Consider the following 24,273-nt stretch of genomic DNA (forward strand, 5'->3'; position numbering starts at 1 on the left):
TCTGGGCTGACCCACCGTGACACATAACCAATTCACTGACGTCTCAAATCCTACAAATGTGATGCCACTCGCTCACAGTGGTTTAATTACGCTGATGGAGGAACATTCACTCATAACCATAATCTATAATAATAAATCCTTTAAATTTACAGTGCTGTTGTTAACGGTCTACCACTGTAGATTCACATACCCTTCACATACCCTTCTGAATTCGACGTTATCGCTAAACAGTATTCTGAACTAGTAATTTTGAGCCGTCTAGCTGGATTTCGGCTAGTATCTTTCACTGAACATAATTTTTAAACAAAAGTTATGAACCATCTTCATTTCAACAAATGGCGATTCGGGGCTCGTCAGGATGATTTAAGCAAGTGGCTGATACACAGAGTCACCCAAAAGAATCTGTAGATGCCTGTCAGCAGAGGCCACAGTCAAGCAGCACTGGACACACTAAGTGCCACAATTATGTGTCAGCTGCCACAAGGTGCCATTTCTGGGTGGTACAGTGGTCACTTTCATGCTGCTTACATGATACTTACACGCCAAACAGGGAAATTTAGCAGAAAGACGCGTCTCCCAATTACCTGAATGAATTTCACAGACTTTTTTTTCAAGTAATAATGGTTTCAGGTTCTGGTGACACTGAAAAAGCTCCATACAAACATTCATGTAATTACAGATTAGGTAAATAGGGTTGAGGTACTGACTTTAGTTTAGGTGCAGTACATTTAAGAGTCCAGCAGTGCTGTGCTTTCTGATTGAGCTGCCTTTGTGGTCTTGACATCTCCCAAGATGCAACAGTTTTCATATACCTAAATTGTTTAATTTTCATCCACGTCTGGTAATGATCTATTTAACTAATTAGAAAATATTACAAACTGCTGGTTGTATTTCTCTCCATGGATCCAGGATTTGCTTGTGAGCATCATTTACATGATTAGACTTGGCAACTGTCACGTATGGCCACGCCCCCTCCCTTAGCTGTCACTCCGGGTTCCCTCGTGTCTGTGTTCCCTGCCTGTTCGTCCCGCCCTGCTCGTTTGTCTCCGTGTTTCCTTGTTAGTTACCACGCCCCTGTGTCATTATATTCACCTGTCCCTTGTTATCGGTTCTGTGTTTTATAGCCCTTGAGACTCCCTTGTCCTTCATCGGTTGTTTTGGATGTTTGGTCGTCTTGGTTGTTCGTGGTGTTTTCCAGTCCTGATTCCGATCGCCTGTTACCCGTGTTCTCGGTGTCTCCCTGCCTGGTCAGTGTTTCCCCCCGTCTTCGTCATGCCTGTCTTTGCGTGTTTTTCTGACTGCCCTCCCGTGATGAACCCGGACTGGTTTTCCGACTCTGATGATGGTATTCCCTTGAATAAATCTCGCTCCTCTCAGCGTTTGTGTCCGCCTCCCTGCTCCGCAGCGCGAGCTACGTTACAGCAACAAGGTAATATCCATTACCATCATGCTTAGAGATTTTCATTCAGCAAATACCCTGTTTACGGTACCATAGATTGATGCATACAATTTTACAAGATCAGTAATGCGTTATTTATCAAGTATGTACGTTTGCATCCATATATACATCCATTCATCCCTTTATTGATGCACACATACATCACACCATTGATTACTGCATCCATTCAGTGTGTGTTTAGTGGAGGATCCATTATTCTTCCTGATATGGTAGACAGCGCTACCTCGTAACTGAAGGGATTTAAGGTGTAAGTGTGGACAGGTTTATGACAGTCTGTGTCCTTTATAACAGTGTTGAACACACAGCATTTATATCCTACTCATAATGTGCATCTTGGTATAAAACAATTATCACAGGTGTTGTCCTATTTCATATATGGGACAGCTGCCTCAGAGTTTAGCAACAATAACTAAAAGATACACACAACATAATATTGTGATTTTACATGTTTAAAAATCTATAACGCAATACTGTAATATTTCTGTGCTTGAATGTTTGTTTTTTATTTCCTTGAGAAAACCAAAGAATCTTCCCTTATTCACCCTACTCACCCTATACACCCTGTTCACCCTATTCACCCTACTCACCCTATACAGCCTACTCACCTTATACACCTTATTCACCCTGTTCACCCCACTCACTCTACTCACATTACTCACCCTATTCACTCTACTCACCCTACTCACTCTACTCACATTACTCACCCTATACAGCCTACTCACTCTATTCACCCTACTCACCCTATTCACCCTATACACCCTGTTCACCTTATTCACCTTATTCACCTTATTCACTCTGTTCACCTTATTCACCCTGTTTACCCTATTCACCTTATTCACCCTGTTCACCCTATTCACCTTATTCACCCTGTTCACCCCACTCTCTCTACTCACGCTACTCACCCTGTTCACCTTATTCACCCTACTCACCTATTTTTCCCCATTAATATCTAATAAAAACCCATGAAAGAGTGAATTCACAAAAGCTGAAGCGTGAAGTGTGGCAGGATCACTGTAACATAATACAAAAAATAAGTATGAACTAACGTACAACTGAGTGCAAAATAAATATTAAATTAAGAGCAACATTAAGATAAAAACGGTACATTCAGAAGAAAATAGGCAACTAAGTGGTAACAAGGTTTCCGTAGGTGAACCTGCAGAAGGATCATTAAGCAAATAAAGTTCCCTAATGTCAAATGTCTTGAATCTCATGAAGATATTCAAAGGCCCAGGGGCCATATAGGATATGAACAGTGTTTAGAGTAAATAATGAACCTTTGATTTGAACACATGAAGGACGCTCTGAAGCATCAGTGTCCATTTAACGGGTAGCGCAGCACGGCGTCTCCTCCCTGTCTCTGCGTCTCCGCGAGCCTCTGGGAAAAGAGTTTTGCAGCTGCATCTTTGTTCCTGAAGGGTGGATGAGCTGTGTAGACACCCCACCTGCCTGCTCTCCTCCACCACCACCCCACCTGCCTGCTCTCCTCCACCACCACCCCGCCTGCCTGCTCTCCTCCACCACCACCCCGCCTGCCTGCTCTCCTCCACCACCACCCCGCCTGCCTGCTCTCCTCCACTACCACCCCGCCTGCCTGCTCTCCTCCACCACCACCCCGCCTGCCTGCTCTCCTCCACCACCACACCGCCTGCCTGCTCTCCTCCACCACCACCCCGCCTGCCTGCTCTCCTCCACCACCACCCCACCTGCCTGCTCTCCTCCACCACCACCCCACCTGCCTGCTCTCCTCCACCACCGTGCGCACCTCCTCAGTTCCCTCTGGTCCGTGCGGAGTGTTTAAAAAAACTCGGCGCCTGCCGCTCGTAGGTGTGAGGTCGGTTTCCCCACACACGGTGTGTGAGTCTGGGTCTCACAGCCCTCTCCCTCTGTCAGCGTGCGTGGGGTTTTCCTACTTCTGTGTCCCTGCCACAGCACCGCACGGCGCCCGGTCCTACCCGGGGCTGAAGCGGCGTGCGTGTGTCTCGTGGCCCTCCGTTCTCTCCGTCCTTGAGTGGTGGGTAACTACTAGTTCTCCACCCCCCCACCGCTACGTGTGCTCCCCTCCACTGGGGACAGGGTGGGCGCTGATGGGGAGGCCCCTGGGTGCTCTCGCTCTCATAGGACGATCTCCAAATTCGCCAGAGGAGGGCGCCAGAACGCTTCCTACAGAGGAAAGTAAATTCTTGTTAACTACAGTTTGGTGAATTTAAGGTACATAAACTGTTCTTCGGTTGCTTAATGGATGTGATTTGTAGTAGTAAAACAAATTAGAACAAATCATTTGTTTTACTACTACAACTCACATTCATTGATTCGTTGCTTACTACAACCCATCTCACCCTTTGCGCTCCCAAAATGCTGGATTTCTCCTAGTTACAAAAATTTGTAAGACTACAGCCGGAGGCAGAGCTTTCTCCTTTAAAGCCCCTCAATTATGGAATAGCCTTCCAGCTCCAATCTGAGATTCTGACAAAGTTCCAATTTTTTTATCTAGACTTAAGACTCACCTATTTAATCAAGCCTTCAGTTAATATTCCCCTTGTAAGGTGTGGAGCTTAGACTTTGAGATTTCTGGTCATCTATGTTGATGCTGTCATCCAGCTGTGTCATGACACAGGCATGAAAATGGGCCAGGGGTTAAAAAGGTGAGAAGCCCGGGGGGCGGGGTATGTGACGTCATGGGGATACGGCGACGGGGCGTTGACATGTGACGTCATGGGTATACTGCGACGGGGGGTGGGGGGTGGGTTGGGGGTGGCTGCTGGTGTACGGGGATACAGCGACAGGTGATGCCAAATATTACGGAGCTTGTAAGGTGACGTCATGTAAAAAATATAATAACGCGTGGCCACGACTTACTAACGCATGCGAACGACTTACTAACGCGTGCGAACAAGATAATTAAGTATTACTTTATATAAAGCCAGGTTTACCTTCCTTGGGCAGTCAGTTCGCGAACATCCCTGGGATCTGCTTGCTTTGCTGTGAAAAAATAAACTTTGTTGCCGCGTGTGAAAGGCGACGCTAGTATCTCGTTCCCACGCGTTAATAAGTCGTGGCCACGCGTTATTTATTTATTTTTTACATCATGTCACCTTACGGGCTCCGTAAAATATAGTAAAATCCATAAAAAAAATTTTTTTGACTGTCATGTCAATGGATTCAATGTAAACGCAATCCGTAAACACAAGAAGCCGCTTTCGCCATTCCGGATGGCTCAGTCAAAACCATTACGTCTTAATGAACCAATACATACATCAGCGGCGAAAATTATTGTAAAAATACCAGGTTTACGTGTTTTTATTTTCTAACATGAGCTAAAGCACAGGGTAGACTCAAACGACAAGAGTTTACAACTTGTTGAGATTTACATTTTAATCCCTTCATATATTGTTTACATTACAGTATTGATCAAGCAGCTTATCATAATCCATATATAATTTGACCAGTCTTAAAGTATTAATCAAACTTCTAATATTAATCACTTTATGTTTTGCTTACAGTATAGTATTAATCAAATAGCTAATTATCAAGTGTGTCTGAGAAAAGGCCTGTATGCTCTGTCCCATATTCCAAGTGCCTGTCGTTTTCTAAAAGAACACGATGCTTAAGAAGAAGAACAAGAATGTATATCAGTTTGACAGGACCAGGAAGCGAAGGCCTCTCTCCCACTCTTAGCAAGGAAACATCTGTATGTTTAACGTATGTGATCTACGTGCAACTCCTATGTATGGAACCACTATTAAGTCTGTGAAAATCATAATTGGCAAAAGTCATTGTAAGATTTAGGGAAAAAACAAGATGAGCTCAGCGGATTGTAAATGTCTTAGACAATCAGCCTTTGTCTAACAGGCTAGGTTAGGGAAAGTCCAAAAGAAACGGGGGGGCTTATACCCAGGCCACACTATATAGAACAGGAGGAAAATGTGTCGGGCAGAGACCTGCGCACAGAGCCATAGGGTAGAGTAGATAGGCTTGTGTGTGTTCTCTCCAGAGCGCTCTGTATTTTTGTATACATTTAATAAAAGGATGAAGACAAGACTGGTAATGTTTTCTCTTGCAATCAACGAGCATGCTGTGCTAGGTGAAAGAGGACCAAAGCACGACAATTGGTGACCCCGACGTGATTGCGTGATTTTTTTTCTCATCTAATGACTGTCAGTTCGTCCGTGCCGGCACAAGAACAGTGGTAAGGCAGAGCCAGTTAAACACTAAATCTGTAAAATTGAATTGTAACCAAATTGTGGTGAACTGACAGTACTTGGATGATTCTAAATTAAATCCAGTCTTTTGTCTAAAAAGGTAAAAGTATATGGTTAAAAAGTTGTAACCAAGGAATAGGGTTTCAGTCCCTAAGGTAAAAAGGGTTTGAGTCCCTACCGGCTTAAGTTGCTTTATTTCCGTGGTTTGGCGAACCGAACCTTTCGTTTGACGAGACGATTGGGATAAGCAGGGGTTCGAGTCCCCGCATGCTAGGTTTTGAGTTGACCTTTGGACCGGAGGAATCCATAAATAGGCTTAATTTGGACAAAGCAAAAAGCCGGACAAATAACCTGAATTGATTGAGGGTGGTAAAACCTCGCGGTGTCAGAACAGAACTCTTATTCTATATTTAAAACTTCAGGTGAGTATCTGTTTTTTATCAACATGTGAGGAAATGCAGAAGTCATACAAACAGTTTGACGTAGAATTAAATACTTTAGAGGAACAGATGAATATGACCAGTAAAGTGATTTATACTATTGAAGAAAATCATAAGAAGTGGCTGGCTGTTATGCGACATTAAAAAGTTTGGGTGACCAAGTTAGGACCGTGCACTGTACACCCAGGTTTGGTTTTAATTAATTATTTTAGTAATCATTAATTATTATTTCATGTTTTATAAAAAATAAATAAAATATTGCCATTACTAAATAGAACTAGTTGTTATCAATATTGAGCTGAAATAGGCATTGCAATGATCATGTAGTAAGTAAAAGATAACTGAATATGTTAAGTTTATGATTGGTAGGGGTGGGGCCTGTTTGAATCGGACCACTGCACAGTGCGCATGAAGAGTTGTTCTGGTTGTGCATATTGATTGACACTAGGACTACCACCATTTTAATTCCAAACTTTTCTACCTGGCCTCCACCAGGGGGCAGTTCTGGGGACATTTGCATCCCATTAGGCCACCCTTTGTTATGCACATGCAGCCATTATAGGTAGACAGGTGGGGGGGTGATGGTGTGAACCATCAGTTCATTGTTCTGCTGGATGTGTTCACTGACTCAGATAGAGAAGAAAAAACTCTGGCCTCCCCTTGGGGAGAATGAGGGAGATTGTCTTTGTGTTTGGATGAATATGGATGTCCAATGTAGCAGCAGTTGGTGAACCATTGCAGTGGTCATTTGAGCTGTGTTTTTTTCTGCCCTTCCCTTTTTATAATAAAAATAATAATAATAATCTTTATTTCTATAGCACCTTTCATACATTTGTGACCGGTGTGTTTCTGCGTTGTGTAAAAATTATCCGCCACATGCAATCTTTGTAGGCGATCTTCTTTTTATTCGATCAGCCACTCCTGTTGATACATAACAAGTGCATTGAATAGTGCTGACAAACTCACTCCAGCACTCTCTCCCACGATATTAAAATGAAAAGGGCCCGCGCGCGCAACGCGCATGCCTTGCTGCACATACCTGTTGATACATAACAAGTGCATTGAATAGTGCTGACAAACTCACTCCAGCACTCTAAAAACATAATAGAAGAAAAGTGAGTGAAGCACAAATAACAGATTTGTAAAACATTTCCCCATCACCACCATAACTGAAATAAAATGGGTGGATAACAAATAGTGACATACCTCTCCCACGATATTAAAATGAAAAGGGGGGAGTTAAGATGGGTGGTCGCTATTTATACTTGGGGGGAAACACCACAAAAGAAGAAAACAGAAAGGGGAGGAGTCTGGATCCCACATATTCACAACTAGATAAACAGATAAACAAATACAGTACATTTTGTGTAATTATACACAACTGACAGATCAACCTGGTTACATTCACCCCCCAGAATTACACAAAATCACAAGACGCACAAAAACACTCAGCAATATTACATGAAGCAGTAAGAAAACGGTGACATATGTCAGCAAAACGCTACCCAAATGAAGGGCTAGGAGACCTGAGGACCGCCTGGCGCCCGGCAAGGCCCCAGGATACCCCATAGACACAAAGAGGTGCCATTTACACCTCAAAATGCATGTCACATACAATTACTGGGAAATCCTAGGAGGAGCTGTCCTCCAATAAAGTGGAAATAAAAACACATGAGAAAAAAAACAAGCAAACAACTATCCATCAAACAGCAGGTGGAGAAAAGAGTATATATAATAATAATAATAATAATAATATATATAAAAATTCATACATTCATTAAAGGTGAGCGAACATTCTCAGTGTCAAATAGCGACTCTCTTTGAGTCATAGACTCTATCAAACGGCAAACAGGTCTGAGCACCCTACCAAAACGTGAGGTGAACCTACTACTCAAGTCGGTGCTGTGCTCGTCAGAAGGACGAATGAAGTGGAGAACAGGCAGGTGATCTACAGTAGCATCTGAATCAACTGGCCCTTCAGGGACAGAGGACCAGGACTCAGGACAAGAATCTGATTCCACAGTATAGCTCGACACAGCAGAAGGTTGCTGTTGAACCCATGATGCTGTGCGGTCATCATTACTGCACCAAGAGGGAGAAGCGGCTAGAGAAGATGCAGCAGTGGCTGCTCCAGTGTCCACAACAGTCACTTCAGTCTCACGTGCATCAGAGCCAGTTACATCACTAGCAAAATCACCAGCAGGGTGAAAGTCACAACCGTCTGTGTCTGTAGTGACAGGCAAGAAGCTCACATCAAGAAGTAGGTTGCGGTGCACCACACGTTCATTTCCCTCTCGGTCCCTGATCTTGTAAACGTGCAGATTAGGCTTTGAGGCTACCACCGTGTAAAGAACTGGCTCCCACTTATCAGAAAGCTTCCGTTTCCCCTTAACCCCTTTGTTAGCTACCAGTACTTGATCCCCAAGAGAGAGAGGAAGACCCTTGGTCTTTTTGTTATACTGGTCAGACTGCTGTTTCTGTTCTTTCATGCTGTTACGCTGCGCTAAAAGCATGGCAGAACGCAAATTATCCACCAGAGATGTAACATAGGCGTTATAATCACAGACGTCGCTATCATGAAGGACATTTTTAAACAGGAGGTCAACCGGTAACCTGGGAACCCTACCGAACATTAAATAGAATGGTGCAAATCCGGTGGTCTCATGGGCAGTGCAGTTGTATGCAAACGTCATCGACTGAATCATCTGCGGCCATTTCTGTTTAGATCCTGGAGGTAAAGACCGCAACATGTTACCGAGAGAACGGTTAAACCTCTCCGTTTGTCCATTGCCCATAGGGTGGTAAGGAGTCGTGTGAGATTTCTGAACACCACACAAATTAAGGAGCTCCGCGATTAGCTCGCTCTCAAAGTTTGCTCCCTGGTCGGAGTGAATGCGCTGAGGGAAACCGTAAACACAAAAAAATTCATCCCAAAGCTTCTTTGCAACGGTCCGTGCAGTTTGGTCTTGACATCGAAACGCATGTGCCAATTTAGTGAAATGATCAGAGATCACCAAAATATCTACAGATTTGTTGTTGCTGTCCTCAGCTGACCAAAAATCAATGCATACAAGTTCCAATGGAGCGCAGGTCTTAATACTCTCCAAAGGGGCTCTTGCTGCAGGCTCTAAAGTTTTACTGAGAACACATCTGTGACAGTTTCTTACATGGTCACGAATATCCCTCTCCATATCATACCAGAAGAAGCGCTGGCGAGCTAATGAGAGTGTGCGTGGTTGACCTTGGTGACCCGCGTTGTCATGAACACCAGACAGGACCAGCGATTTCAGGGAGTTAGGTACAACAAACTGGAACCTCTTGTGTTTAGTCATAGGGTTTCTCGTGACTCGGTAGAGTATGCCATCCAAAAATGTGAGTTTATCCCACTGTTTCAGAATCCTAAGGGTCTGCACACATTCACCACAACGCTCACGCCTTGAAGGTCGGCGTCGCCTCCCAACATAGAAGGCTACCCTGGAAACAACAGGATCTGACTCCTGATGGGAAAGGAGATCAGTCAAAGGCAACTCAGAGAAAACGTCCTGACTAGGTGGAGCCACTGATGACAGGTGATCAACCAGAGACGCAGCACGCTGTGAGGGACCTGCATCCCAGTCTCTAACAGAAGACATTAAGGCAGAGGTTTCACCTTCTGACATGGTGACTTCACCAGCATTCAAGTCAGGTGGATTTTCCAGGGATTGAGGCTGACAGGTTAAATGAAACGCACTCTGCACATTCTCGTCTCCCACATCACAGACCTGATCAAGCAATGCAGAGTACGGTTCTGACAGGAGGCGTTGGGACAGAGGCTTCACAAAAGGAACTCTACTCAGTGCGTCCGCAACCACATTGTGTCTGCCAGGGACGTATTTGATGTCAAAACAGTACGGGGCGAGTTTGGAAACCCACCGTTGCTCACAGGCGTCCAGTTTTGGCTTGGTCAAAATATAAGTTAAGGGGTTATTATCGGTCCACACAGTAAATTTGTGGCCCTTAAGCCAGTGGCTGAATTTTTCGCACACAGCCCATTTCAAGGCCAAAAATTCGAGCCTATGTGCTGGGTATTTTGTTTGGCTGCGACTGAGAGACTTGCTGGCGAAGGCAACAGGCCTAGCCCTGTCTCCGCCAGGTGGAACCTGTGACAAAACTGCACCCAACCCCTGCAGCGAAGCATCAGTTGAAAGAATGAAAGGCCTCCCAAAATCAGGGTGAGCCAGGACCACGCAGTTCAAAAGCGCAGACTTAAGCTCCTCAAATGCTCTTTCGCACTCCGGAGTCCAGTCATGAGGACACAACAACCGATATGTACCAGCCTTACCGCCTCCATATCCTTTAATTCTCCTCTTCTGACCCGCTGTCAGTGCATACAGTGGTTTGGCAATCTGAGAACACCCCGGGATGAAGTGCTGGTAAAATAACACCATGCCAAGGAAGGAGCGCACTTTCCGCTGTGACGGGGTGCAGCCATCTGAATCCATGAGATCTTCCCTTCGGAAGTTGGAAATGACCTCAATTTTCCCTTGATCAACAGAGACTCCACTCGCATCCACCACATGACCCAAAAACTGCACCGACCGTCTGAGGAAGTGACATTTTTTCTGCGCCAATTTTAAATTATTGGCTCTCAAACGGCGGAAAACTATTTCCAGCCTTTCCAGGGCCTCCCCTTCGGAGGGTGCAAACACCAACAAGTCATCAAGGTAGCATAGCAGACTGGAAAAATTTAGATCACCAAAGATGCTGAGCATCATTCTCATAAACGACGCCGGGCTGTTACACAAACCTTGTGGGAGACGGTTATATTCGTACAGACCCAAAGGCGTGGTGAAAGCTGTGTAATGCCTGTCAGATCTATGAAGGGGGATGTTGTAAAACCCCGACGTTAAATCCATAGAACAAAAGAATGCATTACCACCAAGTGGTGCCAAGCAGTCAGCTTGATGTGGCAGAGGGTGTGCATCCTTAACTGTTTTTGCATTAAGCCGGCGGAAGTCTGTGCATATCCTCATGTCACCAGACTTCTTCCACACCATGACTAGAGGCGAAGCATATTCGCTGATGGACTTACTGATAATGCCCTTCATCTCCATGTCACTCAACACTTCCCTCAAGTGTTCATAATGTGCTGGGGGCACACGGCGGTACGGTAGCCGGAAGGGTTGTTCATCAGTGAGATGAATGCGGTGCACAAAGTCCTTCGCTTCACCACAGTCCAGCTTGCCTCTGGAGAATATGTCCTGATAAGACAGTACTAGGTCAGCTAGTCTCTTCCGCCACTCATCTGATACCTCACAACCCCTGATGTCAATATCAGATAGCCCACAGTCCTCAAGTTGTCGCACATAATCAGACAAAGAGCGCGATGGTTCAAGTGGCGTCTCTGACTGAACACAACGAGTTTCACATAGGCCCTGAAAAAGAGGCAAGTCCTCCAATGCAGTACATGCAAAGACGTCAGCAATTTTTGTATTGCGTTTCAACAACACAGGCACATGCGTGGGATTTAAGATTTTCACTGGGATCCACCGGTCTCCCCACATAGGTGTCACAACCCGCCCAACCAATATGTTCCTCGGAGAGGAATGGGTGGAAGAGGGTTCAACGATAACCGTGCTGCCCGGGGACATAGGGGACGAGGGTGGCAGCTTGCCCCAAACTATGTGTTCATGACGAGGCAGCAGGGTGACTGCTTGCCTCAATTTTACTGTGCCAATCTTGTCTGGGTCATCTGAACCCTGCCATTGGGAAACACAGCTCAGGAGCTGGAGGAACTGTTCACACTCTGGGTCCGTACTCTTAGAGGACACTAACTCCCAGTATTTCGGATCAGATTTCATCATTTGGATAATAGGGCGGAGTACATTACTGCCCACAATCAACTCATCCCGCTGCCCTGATACTAGAAATGTAGGCACTGTAAATTTACCACCACAGACTTCGATATCCAACTCATAGATACAATCCGGTTGTGTAAGGAGGCCACCACAGCCAACAAACACTACTCTCTCTGGGACAGGCTGAGGATTCAACACTATACCAGCGGCCCTTATTTTGTTCAGCGCTTCAGTACTCATAGTGCACGACATGCTCCCAGAATCAAGCATCCCACTCAGATTTACCTGACCATTTACTAAAACCGGAGTATAGAACAATTCACTAGCTCCCCCAAGCTTCTGCGAGCCCTCAAAAATGACTTTATCATTAGGAAAGCTTTCACAACAGTTCATATATATAGAAAATGGGTCCAGCACTTCAGTGAGGGTGTCCCTAATGCCGTCCATGTTTACCCTCTCATCACATGGGCTAGCTAGTTTAAATCAGCATCAGATGGGAGAGGCACGGGTCTGGGTGACTGCTGAATTGGAAGAGGCACGGGTCTGGGTGACTGCTGAGCCACTAACGGGCAATCGCGTTTCATGTGGCCAGATTTGAAACAGGTAAGACACAACCTAAACAACTTGCAGTGTGCGTGTGTTGTGTGCTCTGCTGATTTACAGACTCTGCATGCAGCTTGCTGCCAGTCTCGCCGGCCCTGAGATCGGTCAGACCGCTCACGAGCACGCGGGTTGCTGCCGACAGATGAAGTGCACAAAGACAAAACCCTGTCAAATACACCCACCAATTGCTGAGTAGCATGCTCGGCCGCAGACGGTGCTGGAGTAGCACATGACGTTTGCATAACGGGAGTGCCGGGCGAAAGATGGCTCTGCTGACCTACTACAGGCTGAACCTGACCCTGATCACTAACAGGACCGGATGGGGAATTGAAATGATTCACTGGCCCACCAACCGCTACAGGGGAGTCACGTGTGTATTGGCAAGTGGGGTTAATTTGGGTCTGGGCAGAGCAGACCATGCTCATAGTTTGCTGGGACTGAACCATCAAACCTCTAGCCTGTCCAACATGGTTGTCCAGACGTCTCTGTACCTCGGTCGCAGTCCATTCCTCTGGTGGCTTTAGTTGAAATGTTAGAAAGAGGTTGGGATCAGGACAGTGAGTGACGAACATCATGGCAACCTCAGCACCAGCATCCTCAACTAGTTTACCCCTCCTGCGGAGACACTCGTTAGCTGCATCAATAGATTTGTTCAAGCGGATCCAGTAATCCATAGCACATTCACCGGGCTGTGGCAAAGTGTTATAAAAATCCTTCATGGGTAGACTAGAGTAGGCCAGTTTGCTAAAGTTGCGCCTGAGGATATCAAACACTGCAGCCGGTAGGTCAGCATCACCTAGCTCCGGTCGGCAACGAAGAGATACTTTCACTACGTCTCTAGCCTTGCCTGACAATCTGGACATAGTCAGATCAAACCTCTCTGCATGTGTCTCACAATTGGACCTAGATAAGTAACACTTCATCATATCCTCCCATTCTTGGATACAGAATGCATCTGTACCATCTCCCCTAAAGTATGGCGGTGCTTTAGTTTCTGATTGGACCACAATCTTCAACTGGGATGGATCAGAAGGGCCTGATTGGCTGCTCGCAGTCCTCTGTGTGGGAGGGCTAGGGAGGCCAATGGCGGCAAGACTCGCAGCCACATTCTCGCCAATTTCCTTAGCTAGATCTGCGATCATACTGCTAAACGCCTCAGTCGAAATAACCTGGGTGGGCCGAGTCCGTGTATTAACAATAGGGGTGGAACTAGCCACTGGGTCCGACGTCGGTATATCCGGATGGTGAATATCGTGTTCATATTCGCTATCGGCTACTGGTCTGCCCCTACCAAAAGAAAATAATTTCCTACCCCTTCCCAAACCAAGTGCATCCGAAGGCTCCTTAAAATTCTGTTCAGCCATAGTAACGGCAGTCGTTTTTTTTTTTTTTTTTTTTTAACAGCAAGCGAAACGGGCTAACTCAAAATGGCGCTAAAAGGAGTGAAGCTAGAGTACTGTACAGTCGCGAGGGAGAGAAGGAGAAAGAGAAAAAAAACAAACTTCCCGCTCAAATATAGCATGCGACACACGAAGGAAAAAAAATTATAAAAATCCAAATCAAACATAAAACTTTCGTCGGACCAACGACCATCAATATAACATATACCGGGACATATACATTTAAAAATAACGGATAATCACTCGCTTGCGATATCAGCAACAAACCGCGCGATCGCTAACTTTGAGAAAAGAAAAGAGAAAGAAAAATAAAACCTGATGAATGCAACACTGTCCAAAGGCACGTCTAGCAGCAGCTAGAGCAGCAGGGAAGATCCAGAAGTGCGGCCCGCGATGACAGGTGGGGTGCAGCAGTCCGCGCCAACTGATGAACGCAGGTCTGCGAAGTGGAGGGTCGAACGGCACCAAGTGTGACCGGTGTGTTTCTGCGTTGTGTAAAAATTATCCGCCACATGCAATCTTTGTAGGCGATCTTCTTTTTATTCGATCAGCCACTCCTGTTGATACATAACAAGTGCATTGAATAGTGCTGACAAACTCACTCCAGCACTCTCTCCCACGATATTAAAATGAAAAGGGCCCGCGCGCGCAACGCGCATGCCTTGCTGCACATACCTGTTGATACATAACAAGTGCATTGAATAGTGCTGACAAACTCACTCCAGCACTCTAAAAACATAATAGAAGAAAAGTGAGTGAAGCACAAATAACAGATTTGTAAAACATTTCCCCATCACCACCATAACTGAAATAAAATGGGTGGATAACAAATAGTGACATACCTCTCCCACGATATTAAAATGAAAAGGGGGGAGTTAAGATGGGTGGTCGCTATTTATACTTGGGGGGAAACACCACAAAAGAAGAAAACAGAAAGGGGAGGAGTCTGGATCCCACATATTCACAACTAGATAAACAGATAAACAAATACAGTACATTTTGTGTAATTATACACAACTGACAGATCAACCTGGTTACACATTCATGCAACTCAAAGTGCTAAAAACTACTGAATAAGGTTAAAAAATTACTTTTCTCTCCCCCTCATTTCTATCCTGTCCTGTATAGATAGATAAGCAACTTAGATGAGCAACCATAGATCACCATAGATGAGCAACTTTTCCCATCCAAGACCCGTTGCTGTTTTCTTCAGTATATAGCCACAAAACCAGACAAGTTTGGGATAAAGTTCTGGGTGGCATGTGACCTGAAAACCAAGTACGTATCCAACATCATCCCATACCTTGGTAAAGACTCCAGTCGTCCCACCGGGGAAAGACTGTCAGAAAATGTGGTGATGAAGCTCATGGAACCATTTATGGACAAAGGAAGAACTGTTACCACAGACAATTTTTTCACCTCACTGTCACTAGCAAAACGATTGCTGGGCCGGAAGACCACCCTCCTTGGCACAGTAAACAGGATTCGTCGTGAGCTTCCAGACTCTGCCAAAAAGACTTTGGTCCGTGAGGAATTCAGCACACAGGTGTTTTCAACCTCTGTTGCCACACTGACCGTTTACGCACCCAAACGTAGAAAGACTGTCTGCATCCTCAGTACCATGCACAGTACGGTGGAGACTGGGAACACACACAAAAAAAAGCCAAACACAATCACTGACTACAACTCCCTAAAATGTGGTGTGGATATAATGGACCAGATGGTACGAAAGTACACTGTGTGTTGCGGAATACGGCGTTGGCCAGTCGCTGTGTTTTATAATATGATTGACATTGCAGCACTGAATGCCTATGTGCTTTTTCAAGCATGCACTGGGGTAAAGGAGAGACGGTCAGAGTTTTTGGTCAATCTTACAGAAGAGCTTGCACAGGCTCATGTGGCAGCCAAGGAGGTGGCCAAGGAAAAGGCTCAGCAACAGCAACCACCCACACCTGACACAGGGAAAAGGGCATGGTGCCAGGTCAAGTGTTGTTGCAAAAGTAACCGTGCCACTAATCGTTGTGTGTCTTGTTATAGGTTTACATGTGGCAAGTGCAGAAAGGAGATGATGTGGCAGTGCCAAGTGTGTGCAGAATATTCATAGGTGTATTTATATATACACCTATATACCAATAAAGCTAACTTGAATATAAATTTCTGGCAATGTTGACTTTTTTTGGGGGTGGGGGGTGGCTTCACCAATTCACCTTCACCTTGTTCCAGAGGAACATTTCTTCTGGACCTGCATATTCCCACCTCCACCCTTCCCCATACAAACACACAAACAGTACTCCTACATTTAGAATCAATGTAATGGCCTCATATTCATACCACTGGTATGGCTGAACAGGCTACTCTCTGTGTGGTGATGGTACAGAATTGTTTTCTGATCCTTACATAAAAATAAAGTTGTCCTCCAAAGAAGGTGTGTGTGTGGGGGGGGGGGAGGTAGGCCAAAAAAAGAGAGTAGGGAGAGAAAAGTAAATTTTCTATTTTTGTTTGCCAGTTATGGCTGTTGTGTTTTTGAAAGAGACACACTGCAAAAAGTACCATCTTGATAAGTTAAAATTGCTCAAGAATATTATTCTATTTCAAGTAGCTGAGGGTTTTTTGTATAAATTTATGTAAAAATATCTTTACCTATACCTATTGACAGTTTTAACTACTTAAAATAAGGTTAAAAAATCTGAGCCATTTTGAATAATCAATATGCCACTATAATTCAAATATTATGTTTGTGTCAATTTCACATTATTTCAACCTTCCACAAATCAAATCTCAAACATGGTCCTGAGTTGAGCAGACTTCTGCCAAGAGAGGTTGCAGTCTCATGAGGCAGCCAAAGGTGTGTCAACAGCAACCACCCACAGCTGACACACACCTCATTTACATAACACTGGAGGTAAGAAGGGCTTATCACACCTGCCAAGAGACCAAGAGTCTAGTTGGGACACTGTCGAAAGCAGGCGGCTTGGTAGTTCTAGTGGGGGTACTGTCGAAAGCAGGCGGCTTGGTAGTTCTAGTGTTGAAGAACCTTTCGTTATCACCCCGCTGCAGCCCAAATGTATGAGTTTTGAAATGAGTGTTTGCAATGTTGTCAGCTTTCAGTGTATGTAACTTATTTAGTTAACACAAATATATTCTTATCGGTTCATATAGCACTAGAGCAGGTGTCTGGCATTCATGATCATAGTTTAAGTATAACCGTAGCGTTGAAATATGTGTTCTGACGGTTCTGAGATTATGGCTAATTTCAACTAATAATGTTATATATTTTTTATATTGAAGCTTCGGTCCAATGGGGGACGGTGCTACTTCCCATGAGTCCTTGCGACTCCGGTATCGTTCTCTGTTAATGTGATGTCTATGCATGTGTTGATTGATCGTGTACTTGATTATGTGCGTTGGTTTAAGTTTCCCTTCATCAGTTTATGTAGTTGTACTGTGTGAATTATTTCATGCCATGTTTGTGTAGTGTTGTCGTGTTATTGCCCTTCCCTCATGTTTCGTGTCTAAATTAAGTCTATTTTATTCATATATTGTCATTGTTTGAGTGTCGTCTACGTTTCAGGCCTTCCCCTAGTCTGACTATACCTTTGAGGTTCACATATTGTGTTTGGTTAAGTGTTTTCATTCGTTGGTCTGGCGTTCGTATGAGTTCTTTTCGTCTACGTTGTAGTTTGCTTTGGTCTCAGACTACACCTTAGGGATCATAAATCAAGTCTGGTTGTCAATTAGTGCCGTTTATTGTGTTGATTAGTTGGGTTTGATATGCTGACGGTCTTTTATATTTTAATTGGTTGTTGGGTTTGTCCTGTTAAATGTTAGTGGTTTCTCTGTATCCCATCTATATATTGGCTGAGTCATCTGTTCAATTTCTTCCTTCGTTGTTAAACAAATAGTATAGTCTGTTCTTTGTCTGAGGTGTTCTAGTTTTGAATTGTAAGTGAGTGTTGAAATGAGGTCTAAGTGTAGTTTGGTTTGTGTGTACGTTATGCCTTGGTTTTGTCCTTCCTCTGTATTTAGTAAAAGTAATCAATCTTAGTTGGACGTCTTGAGAAAAAGTGCCTCGCCGCGCGTGCACCTGTCGCGTGAGGACAGTGTGCTTACACAAGCATTCCCGCCGCTCTAAAAGTTACATTTCATTCGTGTATTTGCATCCGCCTCCTAACCGAGAATCGTTACATCTTCGGAAAATAGACCGACTGGTTAAAAGTGCGCACGTTTAACTTGCAAAATTATCAAACGCGGAAAAGATTTAGATCTGAGACACATAAACGTGCAGCAAAAGGAATTTATTCAGGAATTAATGTAATAGTAGAAACTGTACAAATAGATAAAACCGACGTCGTTGAGTTTAAAAAGCGCGAGCCGCCCCTTGATACTAGATATTAATACTTAAGGCTAGAAAAAGGGAACTCGTGCCGTGGGGTAAAAAGTGTTAACTGCGTTTTAGAAGGGACTTGGATGGAGTTAGTTATATATAGCACACACACAGGGGTAAGTGAAGAGAGTGAAGGTAACATGTCGGAGAGAGAAACAATGCGGGGCAATGGTTTGAAGTCAGGAAGTGTCTCCCTAGTAGAGGAACTGATAGAAGCCAGAGAAGAATGACGTAATGTCACAGAACAGCTTCTCTCACTCCAGCATTTTGCACTAGAGTGTTCTCAGTTGATGAGTCTGTAGGCCCGTACCAGTGCACTAGATCTAGGAAAAGTGAATCAAAATTATAGGAAGTTTTAAACATGCCATTTGTGCACAGGCCCACTGGCCTTGGTGAATATTAGTCTCTGCCATTGACTGACGTCACTGCCCTGTCTGACCAACTTCCCCCTCTCAGTGAGGGAGGAGGCAGTTGGCTAGTTAAACTGGACAAGCTGTCAGCAGGAAAGAGCTTGGCTCTGGGAGACTTAGAGGAGGGGTAATAATAATAATAAATAAACATAATAAAAATAAATACTTGAAATCGTTTACACTGCGGGCCCCGAATATATAATTCATGAAAGTAGTTTTTTGGATATTAATCAATGTTTCCATGTTTTCCTAATTTTTGGAATGGGTCTGTGTGTTGTCAGTTCAATATGAGGAACCTGATGCCAGTTAAAGTGACTAGGGAACAATTAATAATAATAATCTGTATTTCTATAGCACCTTTCATGCATACATGCAACTCTTAAGTGTTTTATAGAATAAATAAATAATAATAAAAAAAGAAATATTAAAAGGGAGTAAAGAGAAAAGACAAAAAGAAAATGTTAAAAGAAATTAAAGATAAAAAGGAATCAAACCTAATAAGATAATGTAATAAAGTGACAAATTATAAAATAATAGAAAATATTGCAATAAAGTAAATAAGATGGCAATTAGAACAGAGTTGGAGTTTCTTAATTAAAAGCAGATTTAAACGGGAAGGTTTTGAGACTCTTCTTGAAGCTGGGCAGAGATGAAGTGTCTCTGAGCATGTTGTTGCACTACAACAGTCCTCAGAGCAGGGGTCCGCCCCAGAGACCTCAATATGTCCCCTAAGTGTATTATATTATACAGTAGTATCAACAGTTTGGGTCTAACCTAAATTTTAGAGGAAGGGGATGGGGAAAGGGCAAGGAAGGTCACAGTGATCCTGGCAACTTCGTTGTGGCAGGTGGGGTGGATGTTCTCTTTGTGTTCAGGAGAGTCATTGGCGAAGGAGAGTCCCCACAAAACCGTAGGATGAAGGAGGGCCAGAGGTCAGAGGTCCAGCACCAAACCCTTCAGCAGCACCAGGGCAATGGTGGGGCCCTGATGAGAACTCGGACAGCAAAGCTACGGCAAATCTATGTTGTCCCTCACTGGCGGTACTCAAAGACTATCATTTCTGGCTGGAGAATATCAAAGTCTGCACAGAACTGTTCTAATGACTGTACAATGCGGCAAGCAGGCCACCAAACACAGGTTCCTGAGATCAAAGACTGCACCTGTTAACCTGTGGAAGAGACATTACAAATGCACTGTTCACAGACAGCCGACACCTGATGTCCACAGACTGGCCTCCACGGTTGCTATCTACAGGGGTTTCCTGAAGCCTCACTCATGAGCCGCGAGGGGCGTCCACTCCCAGTTCATTTCCTGGGAGCCAGATCACTTTGATTGAATCTTTGTCCTGCCACCCGACCCACTTCATGCTATATTGTTTTATGACACAGCAGGGGATCCAATTAATGGGAGGAATTTGAGGAACAGCTACTGGGGCCTGGGGGTGCTGCAACCCCTGCAAAGCTGAGACATGCCCAGCAGTGCTGGTATATGATGGGAGATTCAGCCACTCCACACATCTCATTAGCTTCACACCCTGGTCACATGGGAAAGGAGTAGGGAAGCATGATAAGGAGTGACAGTACACTGAAAATTTTTGAGTAGCCTATGGTTTACTAAAAAAAAAAATAATAATAATAATAAATAAATAAAACTTAGGAAAGTTTTTCCACGTAGAAACAGCAAGTAAATTTAACAAAGTATATATTTAAGTAATGTTTACTCATAATTTCAGTGTATTTAACTACAAAATGTTTATGGTTTACTTTGCTATTTAGACTAAAATATACAAATGTATTTGAAGACAAACTATTATAAAGAAACACAAAGTATTGTATATAATTTTATGTGAGATTCTTAAGTCACCAGCCGGGAATATATTATTCTTTTAGATAGTACTTAAATTAACTTAATTATATTTACAAAGTCAAAAATAATTTTTTTTACAGAGTACAGCAAGGCATTGGGTAACAACTAACTTTCTGAAGAGTGAGCTAATTTAAATCTTTTAATACCTAGTTTATTAAATTTATAGTATTTCGCCACTACAGAGAAAGACAATACATTAAACTAAAACAGGCATTGGCACAGGCCGTGGACTTGGCAGTTGCTGATTAAAACGTACCATTCTTAGAAGTTTCTGAAACACAGTCCTGAATGTGATTTCAGGAAAAGGGGGTGAGGAAGTCAACTTCCTGTTAGACAGCACACAGCATGAAGCAGAAGTCGCACACACACAGTTACAGGATATCAAAAGGGGGGGCGAGCTGAGAGACACAGGCAAGCAGGCTATGACACAGGAGCCCATCAGATGGTTTGCAGGGCAGACGAGGAGTGATCTCCTCTACCACAGGGCCCAGAGCTACTTAAACTACAGGAAAAATCTACCCCAGAGAAAAAATTAAATAAATAAATTAATTAATGAAATAAAATAAAATGGCATTGTTGAACAAAGATGGTAAAAGAGATAAGGAAGTAAGGAAGTCTGGGAAGGACCAAACGGGGTACAGAGTCAATTGATCAAACCAGTGTGAACTGAGGCACACAGGGCAGCACGTGGGTAAAAATACATGAAGGAACATTTTAGTTACTGATGGCACCTATACTGACGTAATAGCAGACTGGACAGAGTAATGTGATATTTGAAATGTGCAGAAAAGCTGTAGTGCTTTAAGACCAGGTCTAAGCAAGTTCCCTGGACCACAGGAGCTAAGATAAGATAGGATATGATAATTCTTTGTTAATCACTCAGTGAGGAAATTTGCATTGTTACAGCAGCAGGGAATAGTGTAAGGAAATACACATATGTAAGATTATATACATATGCAATGGATGTAGGAGAAGAAATTCAGATTGACTACATGGATATGTTAATACAAATACAGGACTAAGGTATTTGTTAGAGGTTGTGGATAAATTCTTAGGTTGGGTAGAAGCATTTCCACCAGGGCAGAGGACTAAGTCAGTCTGCAAAATGTTGATAAAATTACTGGATACTGCACCATTGTTTACTAAATTAAGTGTGCTCAGATAATGGGATGCACTTCACTAGCTAGGAGCTAAAATTTGTGGAACAAAATTTGGGTTTGAGACACAAATATGGGTTGGTTTATCATTCTCAATCTCAGGTTAAAGTGAAAATTATAAATGGTAAGTATAAAGGTAAAGGTATGTGCACAAATGTATTTGTATGGTTGGCCAGAAGATCTTCAGTGAATTTTGTTGCAGGATTCACTCCGTTTGAGCTCATGACAGTGAGAAGTTTTCGGGGGTCCCCCAATGCGCTTGCGAAACCGGACAGGTACACTCGGGGTCGTACAAAGAAGGTTACAATGTACTAAAAAGCAATTTGTGAAGCTTATTCTGTCCAGGTACAAGGAGAGGAGTCAGAACCAACATCATGAGCAGACCTGTCCGTCACCAAATGGGTCCTGCTCAAGGTCATCAAAGGAAGTGGTCAGAGCCCAGGTGGACCAGTCCAGTCGAGGTCACTGAAGGGAACATCACACTCCGTCCTACTGAAGGGCAAAGGAGAAACGTGGTACAACCTCAGCCGGTGCTGAGCATCAGAACCAGCGCGCCGAGATACGGAGCTCTCAAGCAACGGGTCAGAATAATTTACCCGAGAGCAGAGGTACATCAGGAGGACAGTCTATCCTCACCTCCAACGCGGGCAGAAGAATAGATGACGCTGGCAGAGATGGAGTAAAAGTTTTGTGATGGATTTGGATTTTTAGTAATATTTTCTAATGTTGTTTTACAGGCCTTGTGTAACATTGTTTATTTGACTATATGTTTTTGTATTTTTTATTGAAAGTAGTAGCAGTGTGATTGTTAGTATTTAACAGCATGATGGGTCACCAGGATCTTACAGGGGACTGCCCCCTGTCTATGTGGGTCTATGGTGGGTCAAGGCCAATATTGTTTTAATGGAAGATGCATAATTTGAGTTTGCTTGGAGAGTTTCACATAAAGCTTCAGGAGTTGACAATCCTACTACTGGCCGGCTGGAACGGTCATTTAGCAAGTATAAAGTTCAAGGGTTAGCATTATTTTCTCAGAGAGACGCACATCCTACCAAAAAACTAGTTACTAATTGGGATGTTTCATCTGTAGTACTAGCACATCCCCAGCACAGGTCGCGTGCCGTATATCTAGTAATAGGAGTGGGCCAATCGGGCTCAGACACCTCAGGCCTTATTAAGACCTGTCCCAACACCGGGACCAACACTCGCAGCTAATACATCAGAAAATATATAAGGCATCCGATCAGATTATACTAAATGGAAGCGACAGCAGATAATTGAATTAACTACAGGGTATGCAGGAGACAATATTTGGTTACTGACTGGTTGGAAGGACAATTTGGAAAATATAAAGGTCTTATTATGTCTGTGTTAACTTCTGTGGGTATATTTTAGGCTATTATGATTACATGTGGATGTTTGTATATTCCAATGCAGAAGAAGCTTAGTGAGAAGCTTAATCAGCAGTAAGATTGAGAAGGAGGAACCACAAAGATGATTGGGTATGATGTCATTGTTGGAGTCAGAAGATGAGAAGGTAGTTTTGGATTAACCTAAAGTTTGATCTATTTAGAGATCAAAAAGGGGGAATTGTTGAGATTTACATTTTAATCCCTTCATATATTGTTTACATTACAGTATTGATCAAGCAGCTTATCATAATCCATATATAATTTGACCAGTCTTAAAGTATTAATCAAACTTCTAATATTAATCACTTTATGTTTTGCTTACAGTATAGTATTAATCAAATAGCTAATTATCAAGTGTGTCTGAGAAAAGGCCTGTATGCTCTGTCCCATATTCCAAGTGCCTGTCGTTTTCTAAAAGAACAGGATGCTTAAGAAGAAGAACAAGAATGTATATCAGTTTGACAGGACCAGGAAGCGAAGGCCTCTCTCCCACTCTTAGTAAGGAAACATCTGTATGTTTAACGTATGTGATCTACGTGCAACTCCTATGTATGGAACCACTATTAAGTCTGTGAAAATCATAATTGGCAAAAGTCATTGTAAGATTTAGAGAAAAAACAAGATGAGCTCAGCGGATTGTGAATGTCTTAGACAATCAGCCTTTGTCTAACAGGCTAGGTTAGGGAAAGTCCAAAAGAAACGGGGGGGCTTATACCCAGGCCACACTATATAGAACAGGAGGAAAATGTGTCGGGCAGAGACCTGCGCACAGAGCCATAGGGTAGAGTAGATAGGCTCAGCCCCGTCGACAGGGGGGGACAACCGGGTCTTTTGTCCCGGGCCCAGGGCCAGGGGGGCCCATCAAAGAGCCCAGCAATTTTTTTTTTTTTAAGTCTATAATTTTTAAATAATCTTGAAAACTTTCATTAATATAAAATTCTGTACTCAAAATAAGCTAAAATATATATGTTTTTCACCTATCTGCATATTTTCCATTAAGTGCATACACCCCCGCCTCCCACTGAAAAATGGTTTGATCCAGCACCGACCGTAGCCGGCTGGTACCCGCCCAACAGCGGGAAATACAGTGGTGGATAGTTAAA

General features: G+C 43.6%; 1 protein-coding gene and 1 long non-coding RNA gene across 2 annotated transcripts in view; one reads left to right on the forward strand and one right to left on the reverse strand.

Moving 5' to 3' along the window:
• LOC143491500 (NACHT, LRR and PYD domains-containing protein 12-like) overlaps positions 1-24,273 on the reverse strand; it is a 204,458-nt gene that overhangs the window by 135,638 nt on the left and 44,547 nt on the right. The window lies entirely within an intron of this gene.
• LOC143491485 (uncharacterized) lies at positions 15,086-15,637 on the forward strand. Its single transcript, XR_013125213.1, has 2 exons — positions 15,086-15,219; positions 15,375-15,637. It is a non-coding gene; the product is annotated as an uncharacterized LOC143491485 (long non-coding RNA).

Source organism: Brachyhypopomus gauderio, unplaced genomic scaffold (genome assembly GCF_052324685.1).
Source record: "Brachyhypopomus gauderio isolate BG-103 unplaced genomic scaffold, BGAUD_0.2 sc76, whole genome shotgun sequence".
NCBI classification, from domain to species: domain Eukaryota; kingdom Metazoa; phylum Chordata; class Actinopteri; order Gymnotiformes; family Hypopomidae; genus Brachyhypopomus; species Brachyhypopomus gauderio.